This window comes from Pinus tabuliformis, chromosome 8 (genome assembly GCF_031772625.1).
Source record: "Pinus tabuliformis cultivar Carrire ecotype Pingquan chromosome 8, CPIR1, whole genome shotgun sequence".
In the NCBI taxonomy this organism is placed as follows: Eukaryota; Viridiplantae; Streptophyta; class Pinopsida; order Pinales; family Pinaceae; genus Pinus; species Pinus tabuliformis.
Genome location: NC_142294.1, coordinates 848,164,145 through 848,176,882, shown reverse-complemented (window position 1 = coordinate 848,176,882; position 12,738 = coordinate 848,164,145).

The window sequence follows — 12,738 nt, the reverse complement described above, 5'->3', positions numbered from 1 at the left end:
TCATGCGTGGTAATTTAATGATGATTGAGATGATGTCTATATATTGTGATGATTATGGTTATACATTTATTTTGTTGATCTAGTTGATCTTGCAGATGAGATATCCTCCCTGAACTAAACCGAGGGACATTGGTTTGTTTATAATTTGGTTTAGCTGAAATGATATACCTTGCAATAAGAGAATATCAAATATGACTAGCAATATGTAGACTACAAATCACGAGATTTCCCGTATAGATCATATGAGCATCATGGTGAGGGATATTCTCCTGACATAGCAGATACTTTGAGAAGTTTGAAGGCAGAAATAAGGAGTTGCAAAGAAGATAATGACATAATCATTCAATCATAAAGAGATACTTTCTAGGGCATAGGAGAAACAAGAAAAAGTCAATGCAGTGATTCTTCAGAGCTTTTCAAACTTGCAAAGATAGGGACCACTTAGAATCAGCCATGGTCTGGAGGATAGGACTAATGGAGCATATGGTAGTAGATCACATGGTGGGCACAGGTTGGATAGAGATGACACGGTCAAAGATGACAGATTCTTGGATACACCTGATAGACGAGGCAATGGACATGGCCTTTACTCTAATTCTGGTTCAGACAGGTATCATGGTCATCATCGATATCATCCTTACAAGAGAGTGACAAGGGGATATTTACCAGATGAGTTCAAGGAAGCGAAGCCACCCATATTTGATGGGGAAATGAAGAAGTCACAGGATGTCAAAGCATGGTTGCTTGGGATGAATAAGTTCTTAAGGTTGCATGATTACTCAGCGAACATGAATGCCATAATAACTACATTCAGTCTTAAAGGTAAAACAAATATTTGGTGGGAAGATGTAAAGAATGTCAGAGGTATTCATGAGGAGGATTTGACTTGGAGTGAGTTTGAGAGACTATTTAGGGAGAAGTATCTATTAGAGAGATATTATGATGATAGGGAGAAATAATTATATGAGATGAAGATGGGATCTATGACCGATGGGGAGTACACTAGCAAATTTTTGGAGTTATTGAGATATGTGCCTAACCTCAAGGAGGAGAAGGCCAAGATTCAGAGATTCATCAATGATTTTTCGGTAGCATTCAAGAACATGATTGAGTTTGATGAGCCTAGATCATTGGAGGAGGCCATCCGGAAGCTAAAGCATTGTTATGAGCAATCAAATCACAGATTAGAGACTAAGCAGGACTGGAAAGGTAATATTAAGAATAAAGGGAAATGGGATAAGAAGCGAACAAGACCTCAGGGCACATGTAACAAAGAGAATACAACACCACCTAAGAAGTTCAATGCATACAATAGAGGGTAGGGATTTCAGTCTGAGGAGTAGAACAAGGGTGATGATAGGAAACCTTTACAATGTTGGACTTGTGGTGGAGAGCATCGTAGGAGAGATTGTCCACAACATCAGGGTGGTAGGCCGCAAATCTACAGTTCTCAAGAGGCACAAATAATGGGGGATGTTGGACAGAGTATTCCACAGATCGATGTAGCATTGGAGCAAGCAGGAAGATCACCAAGCGTCTATTATCGAGATAAACGGTAAGCTTTGCGATCAAGTTGTTTCTATTTTGATTGACCCTGGATCTAATTATAGTTTTGTTAATCCTAACCTGGTGGATAAGTGTGGTTTGAATAAAGAAGTGCATGGAAAATCTTGGTTAGTGCAGTTGGCTACAGGTACAAAGAAGAGAGTCCATCATTGGTTAAGAGCTTGTGCATTCGAGTTAAATGGTATGTTTACATCAACGCATTTGAATGTACTTCAAATGGGATCATACAATATGTTGTTGGGTATGGAATGGTTGTATCTTCATAGGACCAAGGTGGATTGTTATGACAAATCCATGGAGTGCTTGGATGAAAATGGGGAACAAAGAGTCTTGCAGGGTAAGAGGAAGGCAACATCAGTTAGAATGGTGACAGTTATGCATGAGAAGCACAGTCGCAGGAAAGGGCATGTGTTATTCACAATGCATATTTATAGTGATAAAGGTAAGGAAGTTGAGGATGGAGATGTCTTGAGCAGGTACCCATTTTTACAACAGTTTCAGGATGTGTTTCCGGCAGATATTTCAGAGTTGTCACCTCACAGGGAAGTGGAATGTTCTATTGAGTTGGTACTAGGGGAAACACCAACATCAAAGGCACCTTACAGGATGAGTGCACCGGAGTTGAAGTTGCAATTGAAGGAAATGCTTGACAAGGGATACATTAGGCCAAGTGTATCACCTTGGGGTGCACCATTGTTGTTCATGAAGAAGAAGTATGGTACTCCCAGGTTATGCATTGATTAGAGGTAGTGAAATTCCACGATGTTTTCCATGTGTCATGCTTAAGAAGTATGTTAAATATGTTGATCATGTGATTGACTGGTCTGTATTGCAAGTGGAACCATAAGGAGAATTCCAGCCAGAACCTCAGCGATTTTTTGTAGAGAAAGATTCTCATGCTCTAGAACTAACTAATCGAGCAGGTTAAAGTGCAATGGAAGCACTTTGGGCCCGATGAAGCTACATGGGAAACATTAGATCAAATGCATGCTATGTATCCTTCTCTATTTGCTAGTTGAGAGAATGTTTTTTTCCATATGTTTTGGTGTGATTTTTTGGTATATGTATATATGTATATGAATGTAAATACCGCCATGAGTTGTGTTATAAAGCTCCAATAAGCGGTATGCGTGTCATGTCATTATGGTTGTCATGTTATTATGTTTCTCATGTTGGTTTGCTTCTTAGTAGGTTGACCATTGTAAATACTGCAACGAGCTAAGTTATAAAGCTCCATGGACAGTATGTTTTGATTTTCAATAGTCTTGTTTGTTGTAGGTGCCACTGAACACTGAGGATGGTATTTCCCCAAGGGGGAGTGTTCTGTAATAGCTCTGGTAAAAAATCCATGTAATAAAGTTAATAAAGGAAAAATAATATGGGACACGTATTCCAAGCTGAATGTTTGGAAAAAAGCATAGCGATGGGGATCACTTGCGATTAATTAATGCCTATGGAAATTGGAAAAGGCAATGGAAACGACTTTGGAAAGGCATGAGACATTAATTGACATTTTATTTATAAAAATAACGAAAATAGGAGAAAATGAAGGTGAAAGGTCATAGTTTGCATGCGAGGAGGAAAGTGAAAGAAAATAATGGAAAATTGAAGAAAATGTAGGACTCATTGATAGAAAGGCTTGTGAGGATCAATTCATAGCTTTTTGCCAGTTCAGTTTTGGAGCTATCATTCTGTACTCTCTCTCTTATACTCTGGGACACTTAGAGTTTTCTTGGAGCACTCTTGGAGGAGTGTGGCATACTTGCGATTTGGAGCAAGAAGGCAAAAAAAGAGCAAGAAAGCATAGGAGGACATTGGGATCAACAATTACAACGAATTTTGCTTGTAGGTACCGAACTGCATGTATGGTTTCTTTGTTGGTCTTGGCATGCATAACACATGCATGTGGGTTCTTGGTTATGCTTTGTCATTGGCATGGGTGATTACCTAGATTAATAGTGTTTTTTGCCTAGCCTTGTCATTTCCTGGATATTCATGGTGTTGTGGGTTTCTTTCCTTTTGTTTTATGGTTGGCTCTCACGTCCCTTGTGATTGTGGGTTGAGTTACTAGTTCCTGGAGCCTTGGTTGGACAAATGCTCTGGAAGCCCTGGAATAACTTGGTTGAGTGACTAGTCCTGGAAGCATTGGTTGGACAAACACTCTGGAGCCCTTGGTGGCTTGAGTTACTGGTCCTGGAAGGCCTGGTTGGAAAAACACTCTAGAGCCCGGTAATAATTGTGGGTTGAGTTACTAGTCCTGGAAGCCTTGGTTGGAATAAATAAGCCCTGGACAACTTCGATAGAGACCGATCTTGTTAGGTCACTATACTACTAGTGTAGCCCTTTATTCTTATTATTGCAACCCATTATAGTATTGTTGTGTCCATGTAGTCCCCATATTGTTATTATTGTGCCCCCTAAAAGCCCACTATTGTTATTGTTGTTCCCTTACAATATTATTGTTATGTAGGCTCTGATTATATTGTGACCCCTTAGACTCCTATATATAGAAAGAAGGTCTTGTCATTTGTATCATCCAAGAATTGTTTAGTTGTGTAATTTAAAGGAGGTTGCCCCCTCGAAGAGGCTAATTTTGAAGTCATTGATCTATCTCTTCTTCTGTTTTTTGAGCTGGCTACATAACATTTGGCATTAGAGCTTTGGATTCTAGGGTTTTGCTGCTACAAACAGGTCATCATGGAATTTTTGCTATAACTTTTTTTTCTACGAAGGTTCAGAAGTTGAAATTTTTATCACGAAAAGCAAAAATCCTGATGAACTTCGTGTAAAAAATTCAGATCTTGGTTCACTATATTTTCAGAGATATGATCCAATGAAGTTAGGGTTTCTACATGGTCCAGAATTTCATCGCAAATAGGTGACCTTGGGAAAATCATCATACCTTCCTCTATGAACATCATATTTGAATTTAGTAAAAAGTGGCTAAAATAGAACAAAATGTAGTATCTTTTGCATCATTTTTAGGGCCGAAGGTCGAAACAGTGACATGTGGCATTCCATACAAGTTCACTCTACTGAACCAGTCTATAATCAGGTCATCGTGGGAGATTGGACATAACTTTATCTTGAAGAATCCAAATTTGGGTTGAATTGTAGAATTGGAAAGAAGACTTAGAGGGCTACCACAGGACCGAATTTCAGACCTTGGAGATCCAAATTTATAGATACAACAAATTCAACATCGAGATTCTACAAAGAAATAAAAGGGTTTGTATTTTTTTTTAAAATTGCATAATTTTTGTTTGAAAAATCAGTTTGAAGTGTTTCGAGGGGCATAACGAAGCATAAATATCATTGTTTGATTCGAAAATTACTGGAAGCAAGAAAATGGACACACCTAGTAAGCAAACAGAAAGCTCTACTATGACGCATGAAGAAGAGGAAGATATGCAACATGATATATCAAAATTACAAGACCAAGTGCAACAAATTTCACTCGCACAAAGAGTAACCAAAAATGAAATGGAAGCTAAGATGGATGGTTTAAAAACAGACATGAAAGGTTTGAAAGAAGGCATAGAAGAAAAAATGAAAGGCAACATGGAAGATTCGAAGAATGGTTTAAAAGCAGACATGGAAGGTTTGAAGGAAGGCTTGACAAAGTTGCTACAAGAAATGCCTCATAATGGCAAAAGGTATAAGATGAAATTCATGATGAGAACAGTGCTAATCATGATTTTATCGACTCTAACTTTGGATTGAAAACCCACCATATTCTAAAGATCGATATGAGGAAGTTTGATGGCAAGGATTTGGTAACATGGATATTACAGATGGAGCAATATTTTGATCTCCATAATGTGAAACACACACAAAAGGTACGCATTGCATCTTTATATTTAGAATCGAATCAGTTTGTATGGTATTGATGACTTTGTTCTCGTAAACCACTTGTCACTTGGTCAATTTTTACGGAGGAAATGATAGCACATTATGAGGATACAAAGAGCAACACCTTCTTTAGCCAATTGATAAATCTCAAACAAAAGGGTTCAATGACAGAGCACATTGAGGACTTCCAAAAATTGAATATCAGGGTAAATGATATTCTAGAGGAGCATAGGATTGATGTCTTCATAGGAATTTAAAGGATAACATCCAACATGAGGTTCGCCTTTGGGAACCTAATCATTGGAGAAGGCATTCAGGGTGGCCAGAAAAGTGGAAAGCAAAATTATGGCAACAAGGAAATCTACCACTCACAACTATAAAGATGGAAGTGTTGTTGCTCCTAGCCTTCCACAACCTACAAGGTTGACACCACAACAGTTGGAGGAAAAAAGAGCAAAATGGCTTTGTTACAGTTGTGATAGAAAATACATTAAAGGTCATAAGTGCGCTAAGAAGAAATTATTTTACATAGATTGTGAAGAGGAGGAAGAAAAGGATCAAGAAACATCAAAAGAAGAGGATATACACCAGGAACCAACCCTAAAGAAAGAAGAAATGAATCCAACCATATCTTGTAATGCATTGGCAAGAATTACCCCTCCTCAAACTTTTAAGATAGAAGGACATATCAAGAAGAAAAATGTAGTAGTATTGATTGATTCGGGTAGTACCCATAATTTTATTCATTGTAAGATAGTGAAGGAATTGAATTTCTTCCTATATCCAACGCTAGAGTGTCAAGTAATTGTTGCAAATGGAGGAACTATAAATTGCTCCGGAAAGTGTCATAATATCAAGCTATCCATGGGGGAATATGTATTGAATAGTCCAATGCTTTCCATTCCAATGGGTGGTGTTGATGTTGTACTAGGAGTCCAATGGTTACAATCATTGGGGACGTTAGCTTTTAAATTTCAATAATTTTTCTTGATTTTTTGCTAGGAAGGAAAGGAAGTTGAATTAAGGGGTATTGCAGGGAAACCAAGAAATATAATCAACTCTAATGGCATGACAAAGCTTCTAAAGAAAGAACAATGAGGCATAATTACACAATTATGCTCACTAGATGTTCAAACATCGAAATCATCTATTTCTCCAGATCTCCAAAAAGTATTGGACAATCATTCCAAGGTATTTTGGACTCCCAAAGGTCTCCCACCTATTCGTGATCATGATCATGTTATTCATTTGATTCCTGGAAGTGTTCCCACAAACATCAGGCCTTACAAATATCCATATTCCCAAAAGAGTGAAATTGAACATATGGTTGCAGAAATGATAGAGGTTTGTATAATTCAACCTAGTCAAAGTTCTTTCTCTGCTTCAGTAGTATTGATGCACAAGAAGGATGGATCATGGCGCATGTGTCCAGATTATAGGGAGCTCAACAAACTCATTATTAAAGATAAATTTCTCATTCATGTTATTGATGAATTGTTGGATGAATTACATGGAACAATTTACTTCACCAAGTTGGGTCTTCGTTCAGGATATCATCAAATTAAAATGAAGAACGAAGACATTACAAAAACAACATTCAAAAATCATGAGGGTCATTATGAATTTTTGGTCATGCCTTTTGGCCTTACTAAAACACCTTCAACATTTCAAGGTTTGATGAATTCCATTTTCAAACACTTCCTTATAAAATTTTTGTTAGTATTTTTTGATGATATACTAATCTATAACAAGCCTTGGAAGGATCATGTTCAACATGTTGATAGGGTGCTCAAACTGTTGGAAGAAGAACAATTATATGAAAAACCTCCAAATGTTTTTTTGAATTACATGAGGTGGAATACTTGGGTCATATTGTATCTCATGAGGGTGTTAAGGTAGACCCTAACCTAATTAAATCCATTAAGGAATGGAAAATACCCACAACCATAAAGCATCTTCGAGGATTTCTTGAGTTGACAGGGTATTATCGCAAATTTATTAAGAATTATGGGAGAATAACGACACCTCTAACATCATTATTGAAGAAATATGCATTTTCTTGGAATCCAAAAGCAACTAAGGCCTTTGAACATCTTAATGAGGAAATGTGCCAAACACCAGTCTTAGCTACGCCAAACTTCACAAAAATCTTTATTGTGGAATGCGATGCCTCGGGAAATAGAATTGGCGTCGTTTTAATGCAATAAGGAAGACCCATTTCTTTTGAAAATCGTCCAATCAAAGGAAAGTATTTACACAAACCTATTTATGAGAAGGAAATGTTGGCAATACTACATGCACTAAAGCAATGACGATCTTACCTAATGGGAAGACACTTCAAGGTAAAAACAGATCATGATAGTCTTAACTACTTTTTGTAAACAAATATTATCTTTAGAAGTGCAACAAAAATGGGTCACAAAGATGTTGGGTTATGACTTTGAAATCATCTACAAAAAATGGAAGCAAAATATTGTTGCAGATGCACTCTCAAAAAAGGATGAGGATGTGAAAGGATTTCTTTGTGCTATTTCTATTATCCAACTAGATTGGATAACCAACGCAAGAGATGAATGGAAGAATGATGAAGAAGTGTGGACACTCATTCAAAAGTTGCAGCAAGATCCCAATATATCTGATACATTTAGCTGGAAAATGATTCATTATGGTACAAAGATTGCTTATATCTTTGTAAGAATTCCCAACTCAAACAAAATATTCTTTTGGAATTGCACAACTCTCCCTTAGGAGGGCACTCAGGATTTTTAGAAACCTACCACAGGGTCAAGAAGGAATTTTTTTTGGGAAGGCCTTAAATCAAATGTTAAAAAGTTTGTGACAGAATGTTTGGTTTGCCAACAAAATAAAGTTGAGACAATTAAGACCCCAGGTCTATTACAATCCTTAGCCATTGCAAGTCAACGTTGAGAGGAGGTTTCAATGAATTTTATCATAGGTTTACCCAAGTCCGAATGAAAGAGTGTCATCATGGTAGTAATATATAGACTTACCAAGTATGCACATTTTTGTGCATTATCTCATCCATTTAAAGCTAGTGCAATTGCTACTACATCTATGAAAACAATTCAAAGCTACATGGAAACCCAAAGATTGTTGTGAGTGACAAAGATCCCATTTTCACCGGAAATTTTTAGACGAAATTATTTTCTTGTCTGGGTACTCAATTAGCTCATAGCTCATCTTATCATCCTCAATCCGATGGACAAATGGAGATAATGAAAAAATGTTTGGAAGGATATCTTCGTTGCTTTGTATATGATAAACAAACACAATGGGTCAAGTGGTTACCTCTAGCTGAATGGTGGTATAACACTTCCTTCCATACTGCAGCAAAAATGACTCCATTTATGACACTTTATGGATATCATCCACCATCCATAACATCATCTTTAAGAGAAAATTTTAAGGTTGAAGCAGTAAAAGATCACATCGAGCATCAACAACAAGTTCTCCAACTTTTAAAAGATAAACTCATTTTGGCGCATAATTGAATGAAACAACAAGTAGATCAACATTGCAGCGAAAAAAGTTTTGATGTAGGCAACTGGGTATTTTACAGCTATAACCGTTCAAACAAATGTCCCTCAAGCAAACTAAGAAGGACAATAAATTATCACCAAAGTACTATGGTCTTTGCAAGGTGTTGCAAAAGATTGGTACTATGGCATACAAATTGGAGCTTCTTGCATCTTCCCGAGTACACCTAGTTTTCCATGTTTCTATAATGTCCCCTAATAATAACAAAAGATAAAAATAATAAATAATATAATATAATATTAAAATATAAGTAAATAAATGATAAACAATAAAGAAAATATAATAATAGTAAATAAATAATAATTAATGAAGAGAATATAATAATAATAAATAAATAAAATAGTAAATAACAATACTAGTATATATATATATATAAACTATAAAAATAGTAAAAATAAGTTTCGTAGTTCCATCATCGGAAATTTAGGGAAGTTCTTGAGATTGAAAAGAGGTCGAGCAATCTCAATAGAGAGGATGGCTGGAAAATCAGTAGGTGTTGGGTTCCAACTCTCTCTTCCTAGTCGCTTTCTTCCGTTCCGCCTCTCCCCCTCCCTCGTTTTTAATCTGTTAAATGTTTATAATAATTAGTTCTGTTCCCCGCAAAAAAAAAATTGGCCTTAAATAGTTTTATTTTATTTATTTATATTTTTAATTTAATTAATTAATTAATTATTATTTTTTTAAATCTTAACTTATAAATACATATAATTTTATTAGTTAGTTATAACTCTATATATAGTTAGTTGTATGCCTTATTATTATATTTATTTTTTTATGAAATTTAATATCCTTTAACTAACTATTAAATTAACATCCAATTAAATTTAATTAATTTATACATATAATTTATTTATTTAGAGGTTAGGTCCCTTATTTTAATTATTTTCCTTTTAATTATTAATAACTGATTTGTTGACCCTGGTCTCTTGTCAAATTTAGCCGTTGGAGGCTCTGCTCAAGCTTTTTAACATGCATAGCTGGTTCTGATTCTTCAACTTGTCCTGACGATGAACCACACTAGTTGGTTCGAAACGCGTCGACAAATGATAGATGTCGTGATTTTCGCTGAAAAATCTCTTGTAAACCTGATATGGATCATAGAAGCCTCAATTCAATAATAAGTAAAGTTATAAAAAAGTAAATTAAAATAAGAAAGAATTAAATTAAGTAAAACTTAAAAATAAATAAATAAATAAATAAATTGCACGTTGACGCATGGAATGTATGCATGCAGACCCCTTTCCATTGTTTGGTCTATTTAATAGACGATGAAGAATATGAGATTCATCATTCCTTCCCTATTCTCTGGGGAGAAAAGTGTTGTGAGATAAAGGATTCCCTGACAATAGTACGTTGATTAAGGGCTCGAGGGTGGCCAACTATAGAAAGATTATGTGTAGCTGAGCCTACGGTTGGGTGGAGAGTTGTCCCCAAAACTTTGTTGCGGTTAGCGGGATTCAAATAGCGTTCAACTCTGAAATTACAAGTAAGGAATATCATCGTTACAGGTAAGTTGTCTTTGCTCATATTTCTAAAAAATTCTATGTTAATTAGTTGAATAGATGTGTGTTGAATGTAAATTGCATAATTGATATATTTAGTTGCATATTTTTATTTCGAGGTTGTTACATATGGTATCAGAGCGGGTTCGACTCTATGTGACCTTTGGGTAAAAGCTTAAGAAAAATATTTAATTAAATTCATCAATAATTTTGCTTGCGACAACGGGGAGAAATTTAATGAAAATAAATTTGAGAAATAAATACATTTTTTATATTTTTCTACAACAATTATTATATAAATTATTAAATAAATATCATTATTTTTAAAATAATTACTATGAAAATTATTAAACAAATATCATTGCTTTTATGAAAGTAGATAAAAATAATAATAATAATAATCTTTGGACGTGTATACATATTCTACAATATAGTAACATGGATACTCTAAATACATTATTGATTTTTTTATTTAAAAAATAAATAAAGAAACACAATTAATAAGATATATGCATATGTTGTTAATCTCATATTATAATTTTTGCATATTAAATATAAAAGTGAATTACTTTTCTTTTGAACTAAAATTTTATATTATTTTTTTTAAATTAAAAAATATTTTAAGCTGATTGCTTATATAATTTTTATTATAAACTTTGTGATTTACTTGCGAAGTAAAAAGTTATTTAAAAAAATGAAAAATAAAAATTCTAATTCTAATTGAAAATTAGTTATTGATAATTACAAGTTATATTTCAAACTAAAAACTAGTTATTAAATAAACATATTTTAATTATTATTATTATTTATTTAAATTAAAACTTATCTTAAATTATTATATATCACTGGTCCTAAATAACTAAAAGTTATTTGATTGTTATCTTAAACTTCATTATTTATTTTTAAATTGAAAATTATTTTGGAAATAACTAAAATAAAAGCTAATTATAAATAATTAAAAAATTTATTCTAAATTGTAAATTAATTATAGATAACTAAAATTATATCTCAAAACCAAAACCCAAAACTTAAAGAGAAGTTCTAGTTAATTTGTTATGACATACACAATCATTAATAATATAAAAGTTATGTATTTGTAAAAATAGAATAATGATGATATAATAACATAGAGGTTTATATTTTGGTCAAGTTGATATATATATAGAGAGAGAGAGAAAAGTGGAAATAGAAGGTTTTTGTAAAAGTAGTTGGGAGATTATTATATATATATATATTTGTGATTTGAAAAATGCATAAAAATGATTTATTAGAAGTACATTGTAATATTTCATTGTATGAAGATTGATAAAATTATTATGAGTGTTGTATTTGATTTAATAAGAAATTTGAGTGTAAATTAATCATTGATAAAGAATTTATTTAAATATTAAATAAATAAATAAATAAGAGAAGATGAAATAAAATAAGAAAAGATGCAAGGATTGAGATCATATATGATTACTTACATTAGAGGAGAAGTGATTAAATCAAATCCTGGTAATAATAATGTGGATTAGTTGGTTAAGTAAGATGTAGTGATTTAAATTTTGGATTCATGGTGCATATTGATAATTTGTTGGTTGACTTTTCTACAAGGATGTAGCCTTTTGAAGAAGGAAAGAATGGTAATGAAATCCTAACTATGAACATTAGGAAGTGGTCATCCAATATGAAGTAACATTTGAGACTAATAATAGGCTAAATTTGCCAAGTTATATGTGCAAACTAGGTGTGGAAAATCATATTTGAGTGAATTATGGTGGATCATATACAAATTGATTGTTTTGAAATTAATGTAATTCATGTGTATCTTAAAGAGGTTGTATTAAAAAATAACTATAGGAATTGCATTGTCACTAAGATATTTATGTTTGTACTTCTTAAGAGGCACGCCTTTTAGAGTGATGCATTGTGGAAACTTAATGAAATATGGGAAGGTTGAAGTGTTTTAAGTTTTTATATCACAATGAGACGAGGACCAATCCACAACAAACTTTTCAAACTTATTTATGATGAAACTATGGGGTGATGATTAGTATGACAACCTACTATGAATGATGTAATTTGGAAGTGATAATATAGTGATATAAATGAAAGGAGGTAATGCTTATCAATTATCATGTTTTCTTATCAAAGGGGAAATATTAGTATGATATACAATCCATAAAGAATTGGGAGTTTCATGTGGAAAGTATTTAAAGTGGATGTGGAATGTATTTAAAGTGCCTATAGAATAAAATTCAAGATGTTATGACTTTGT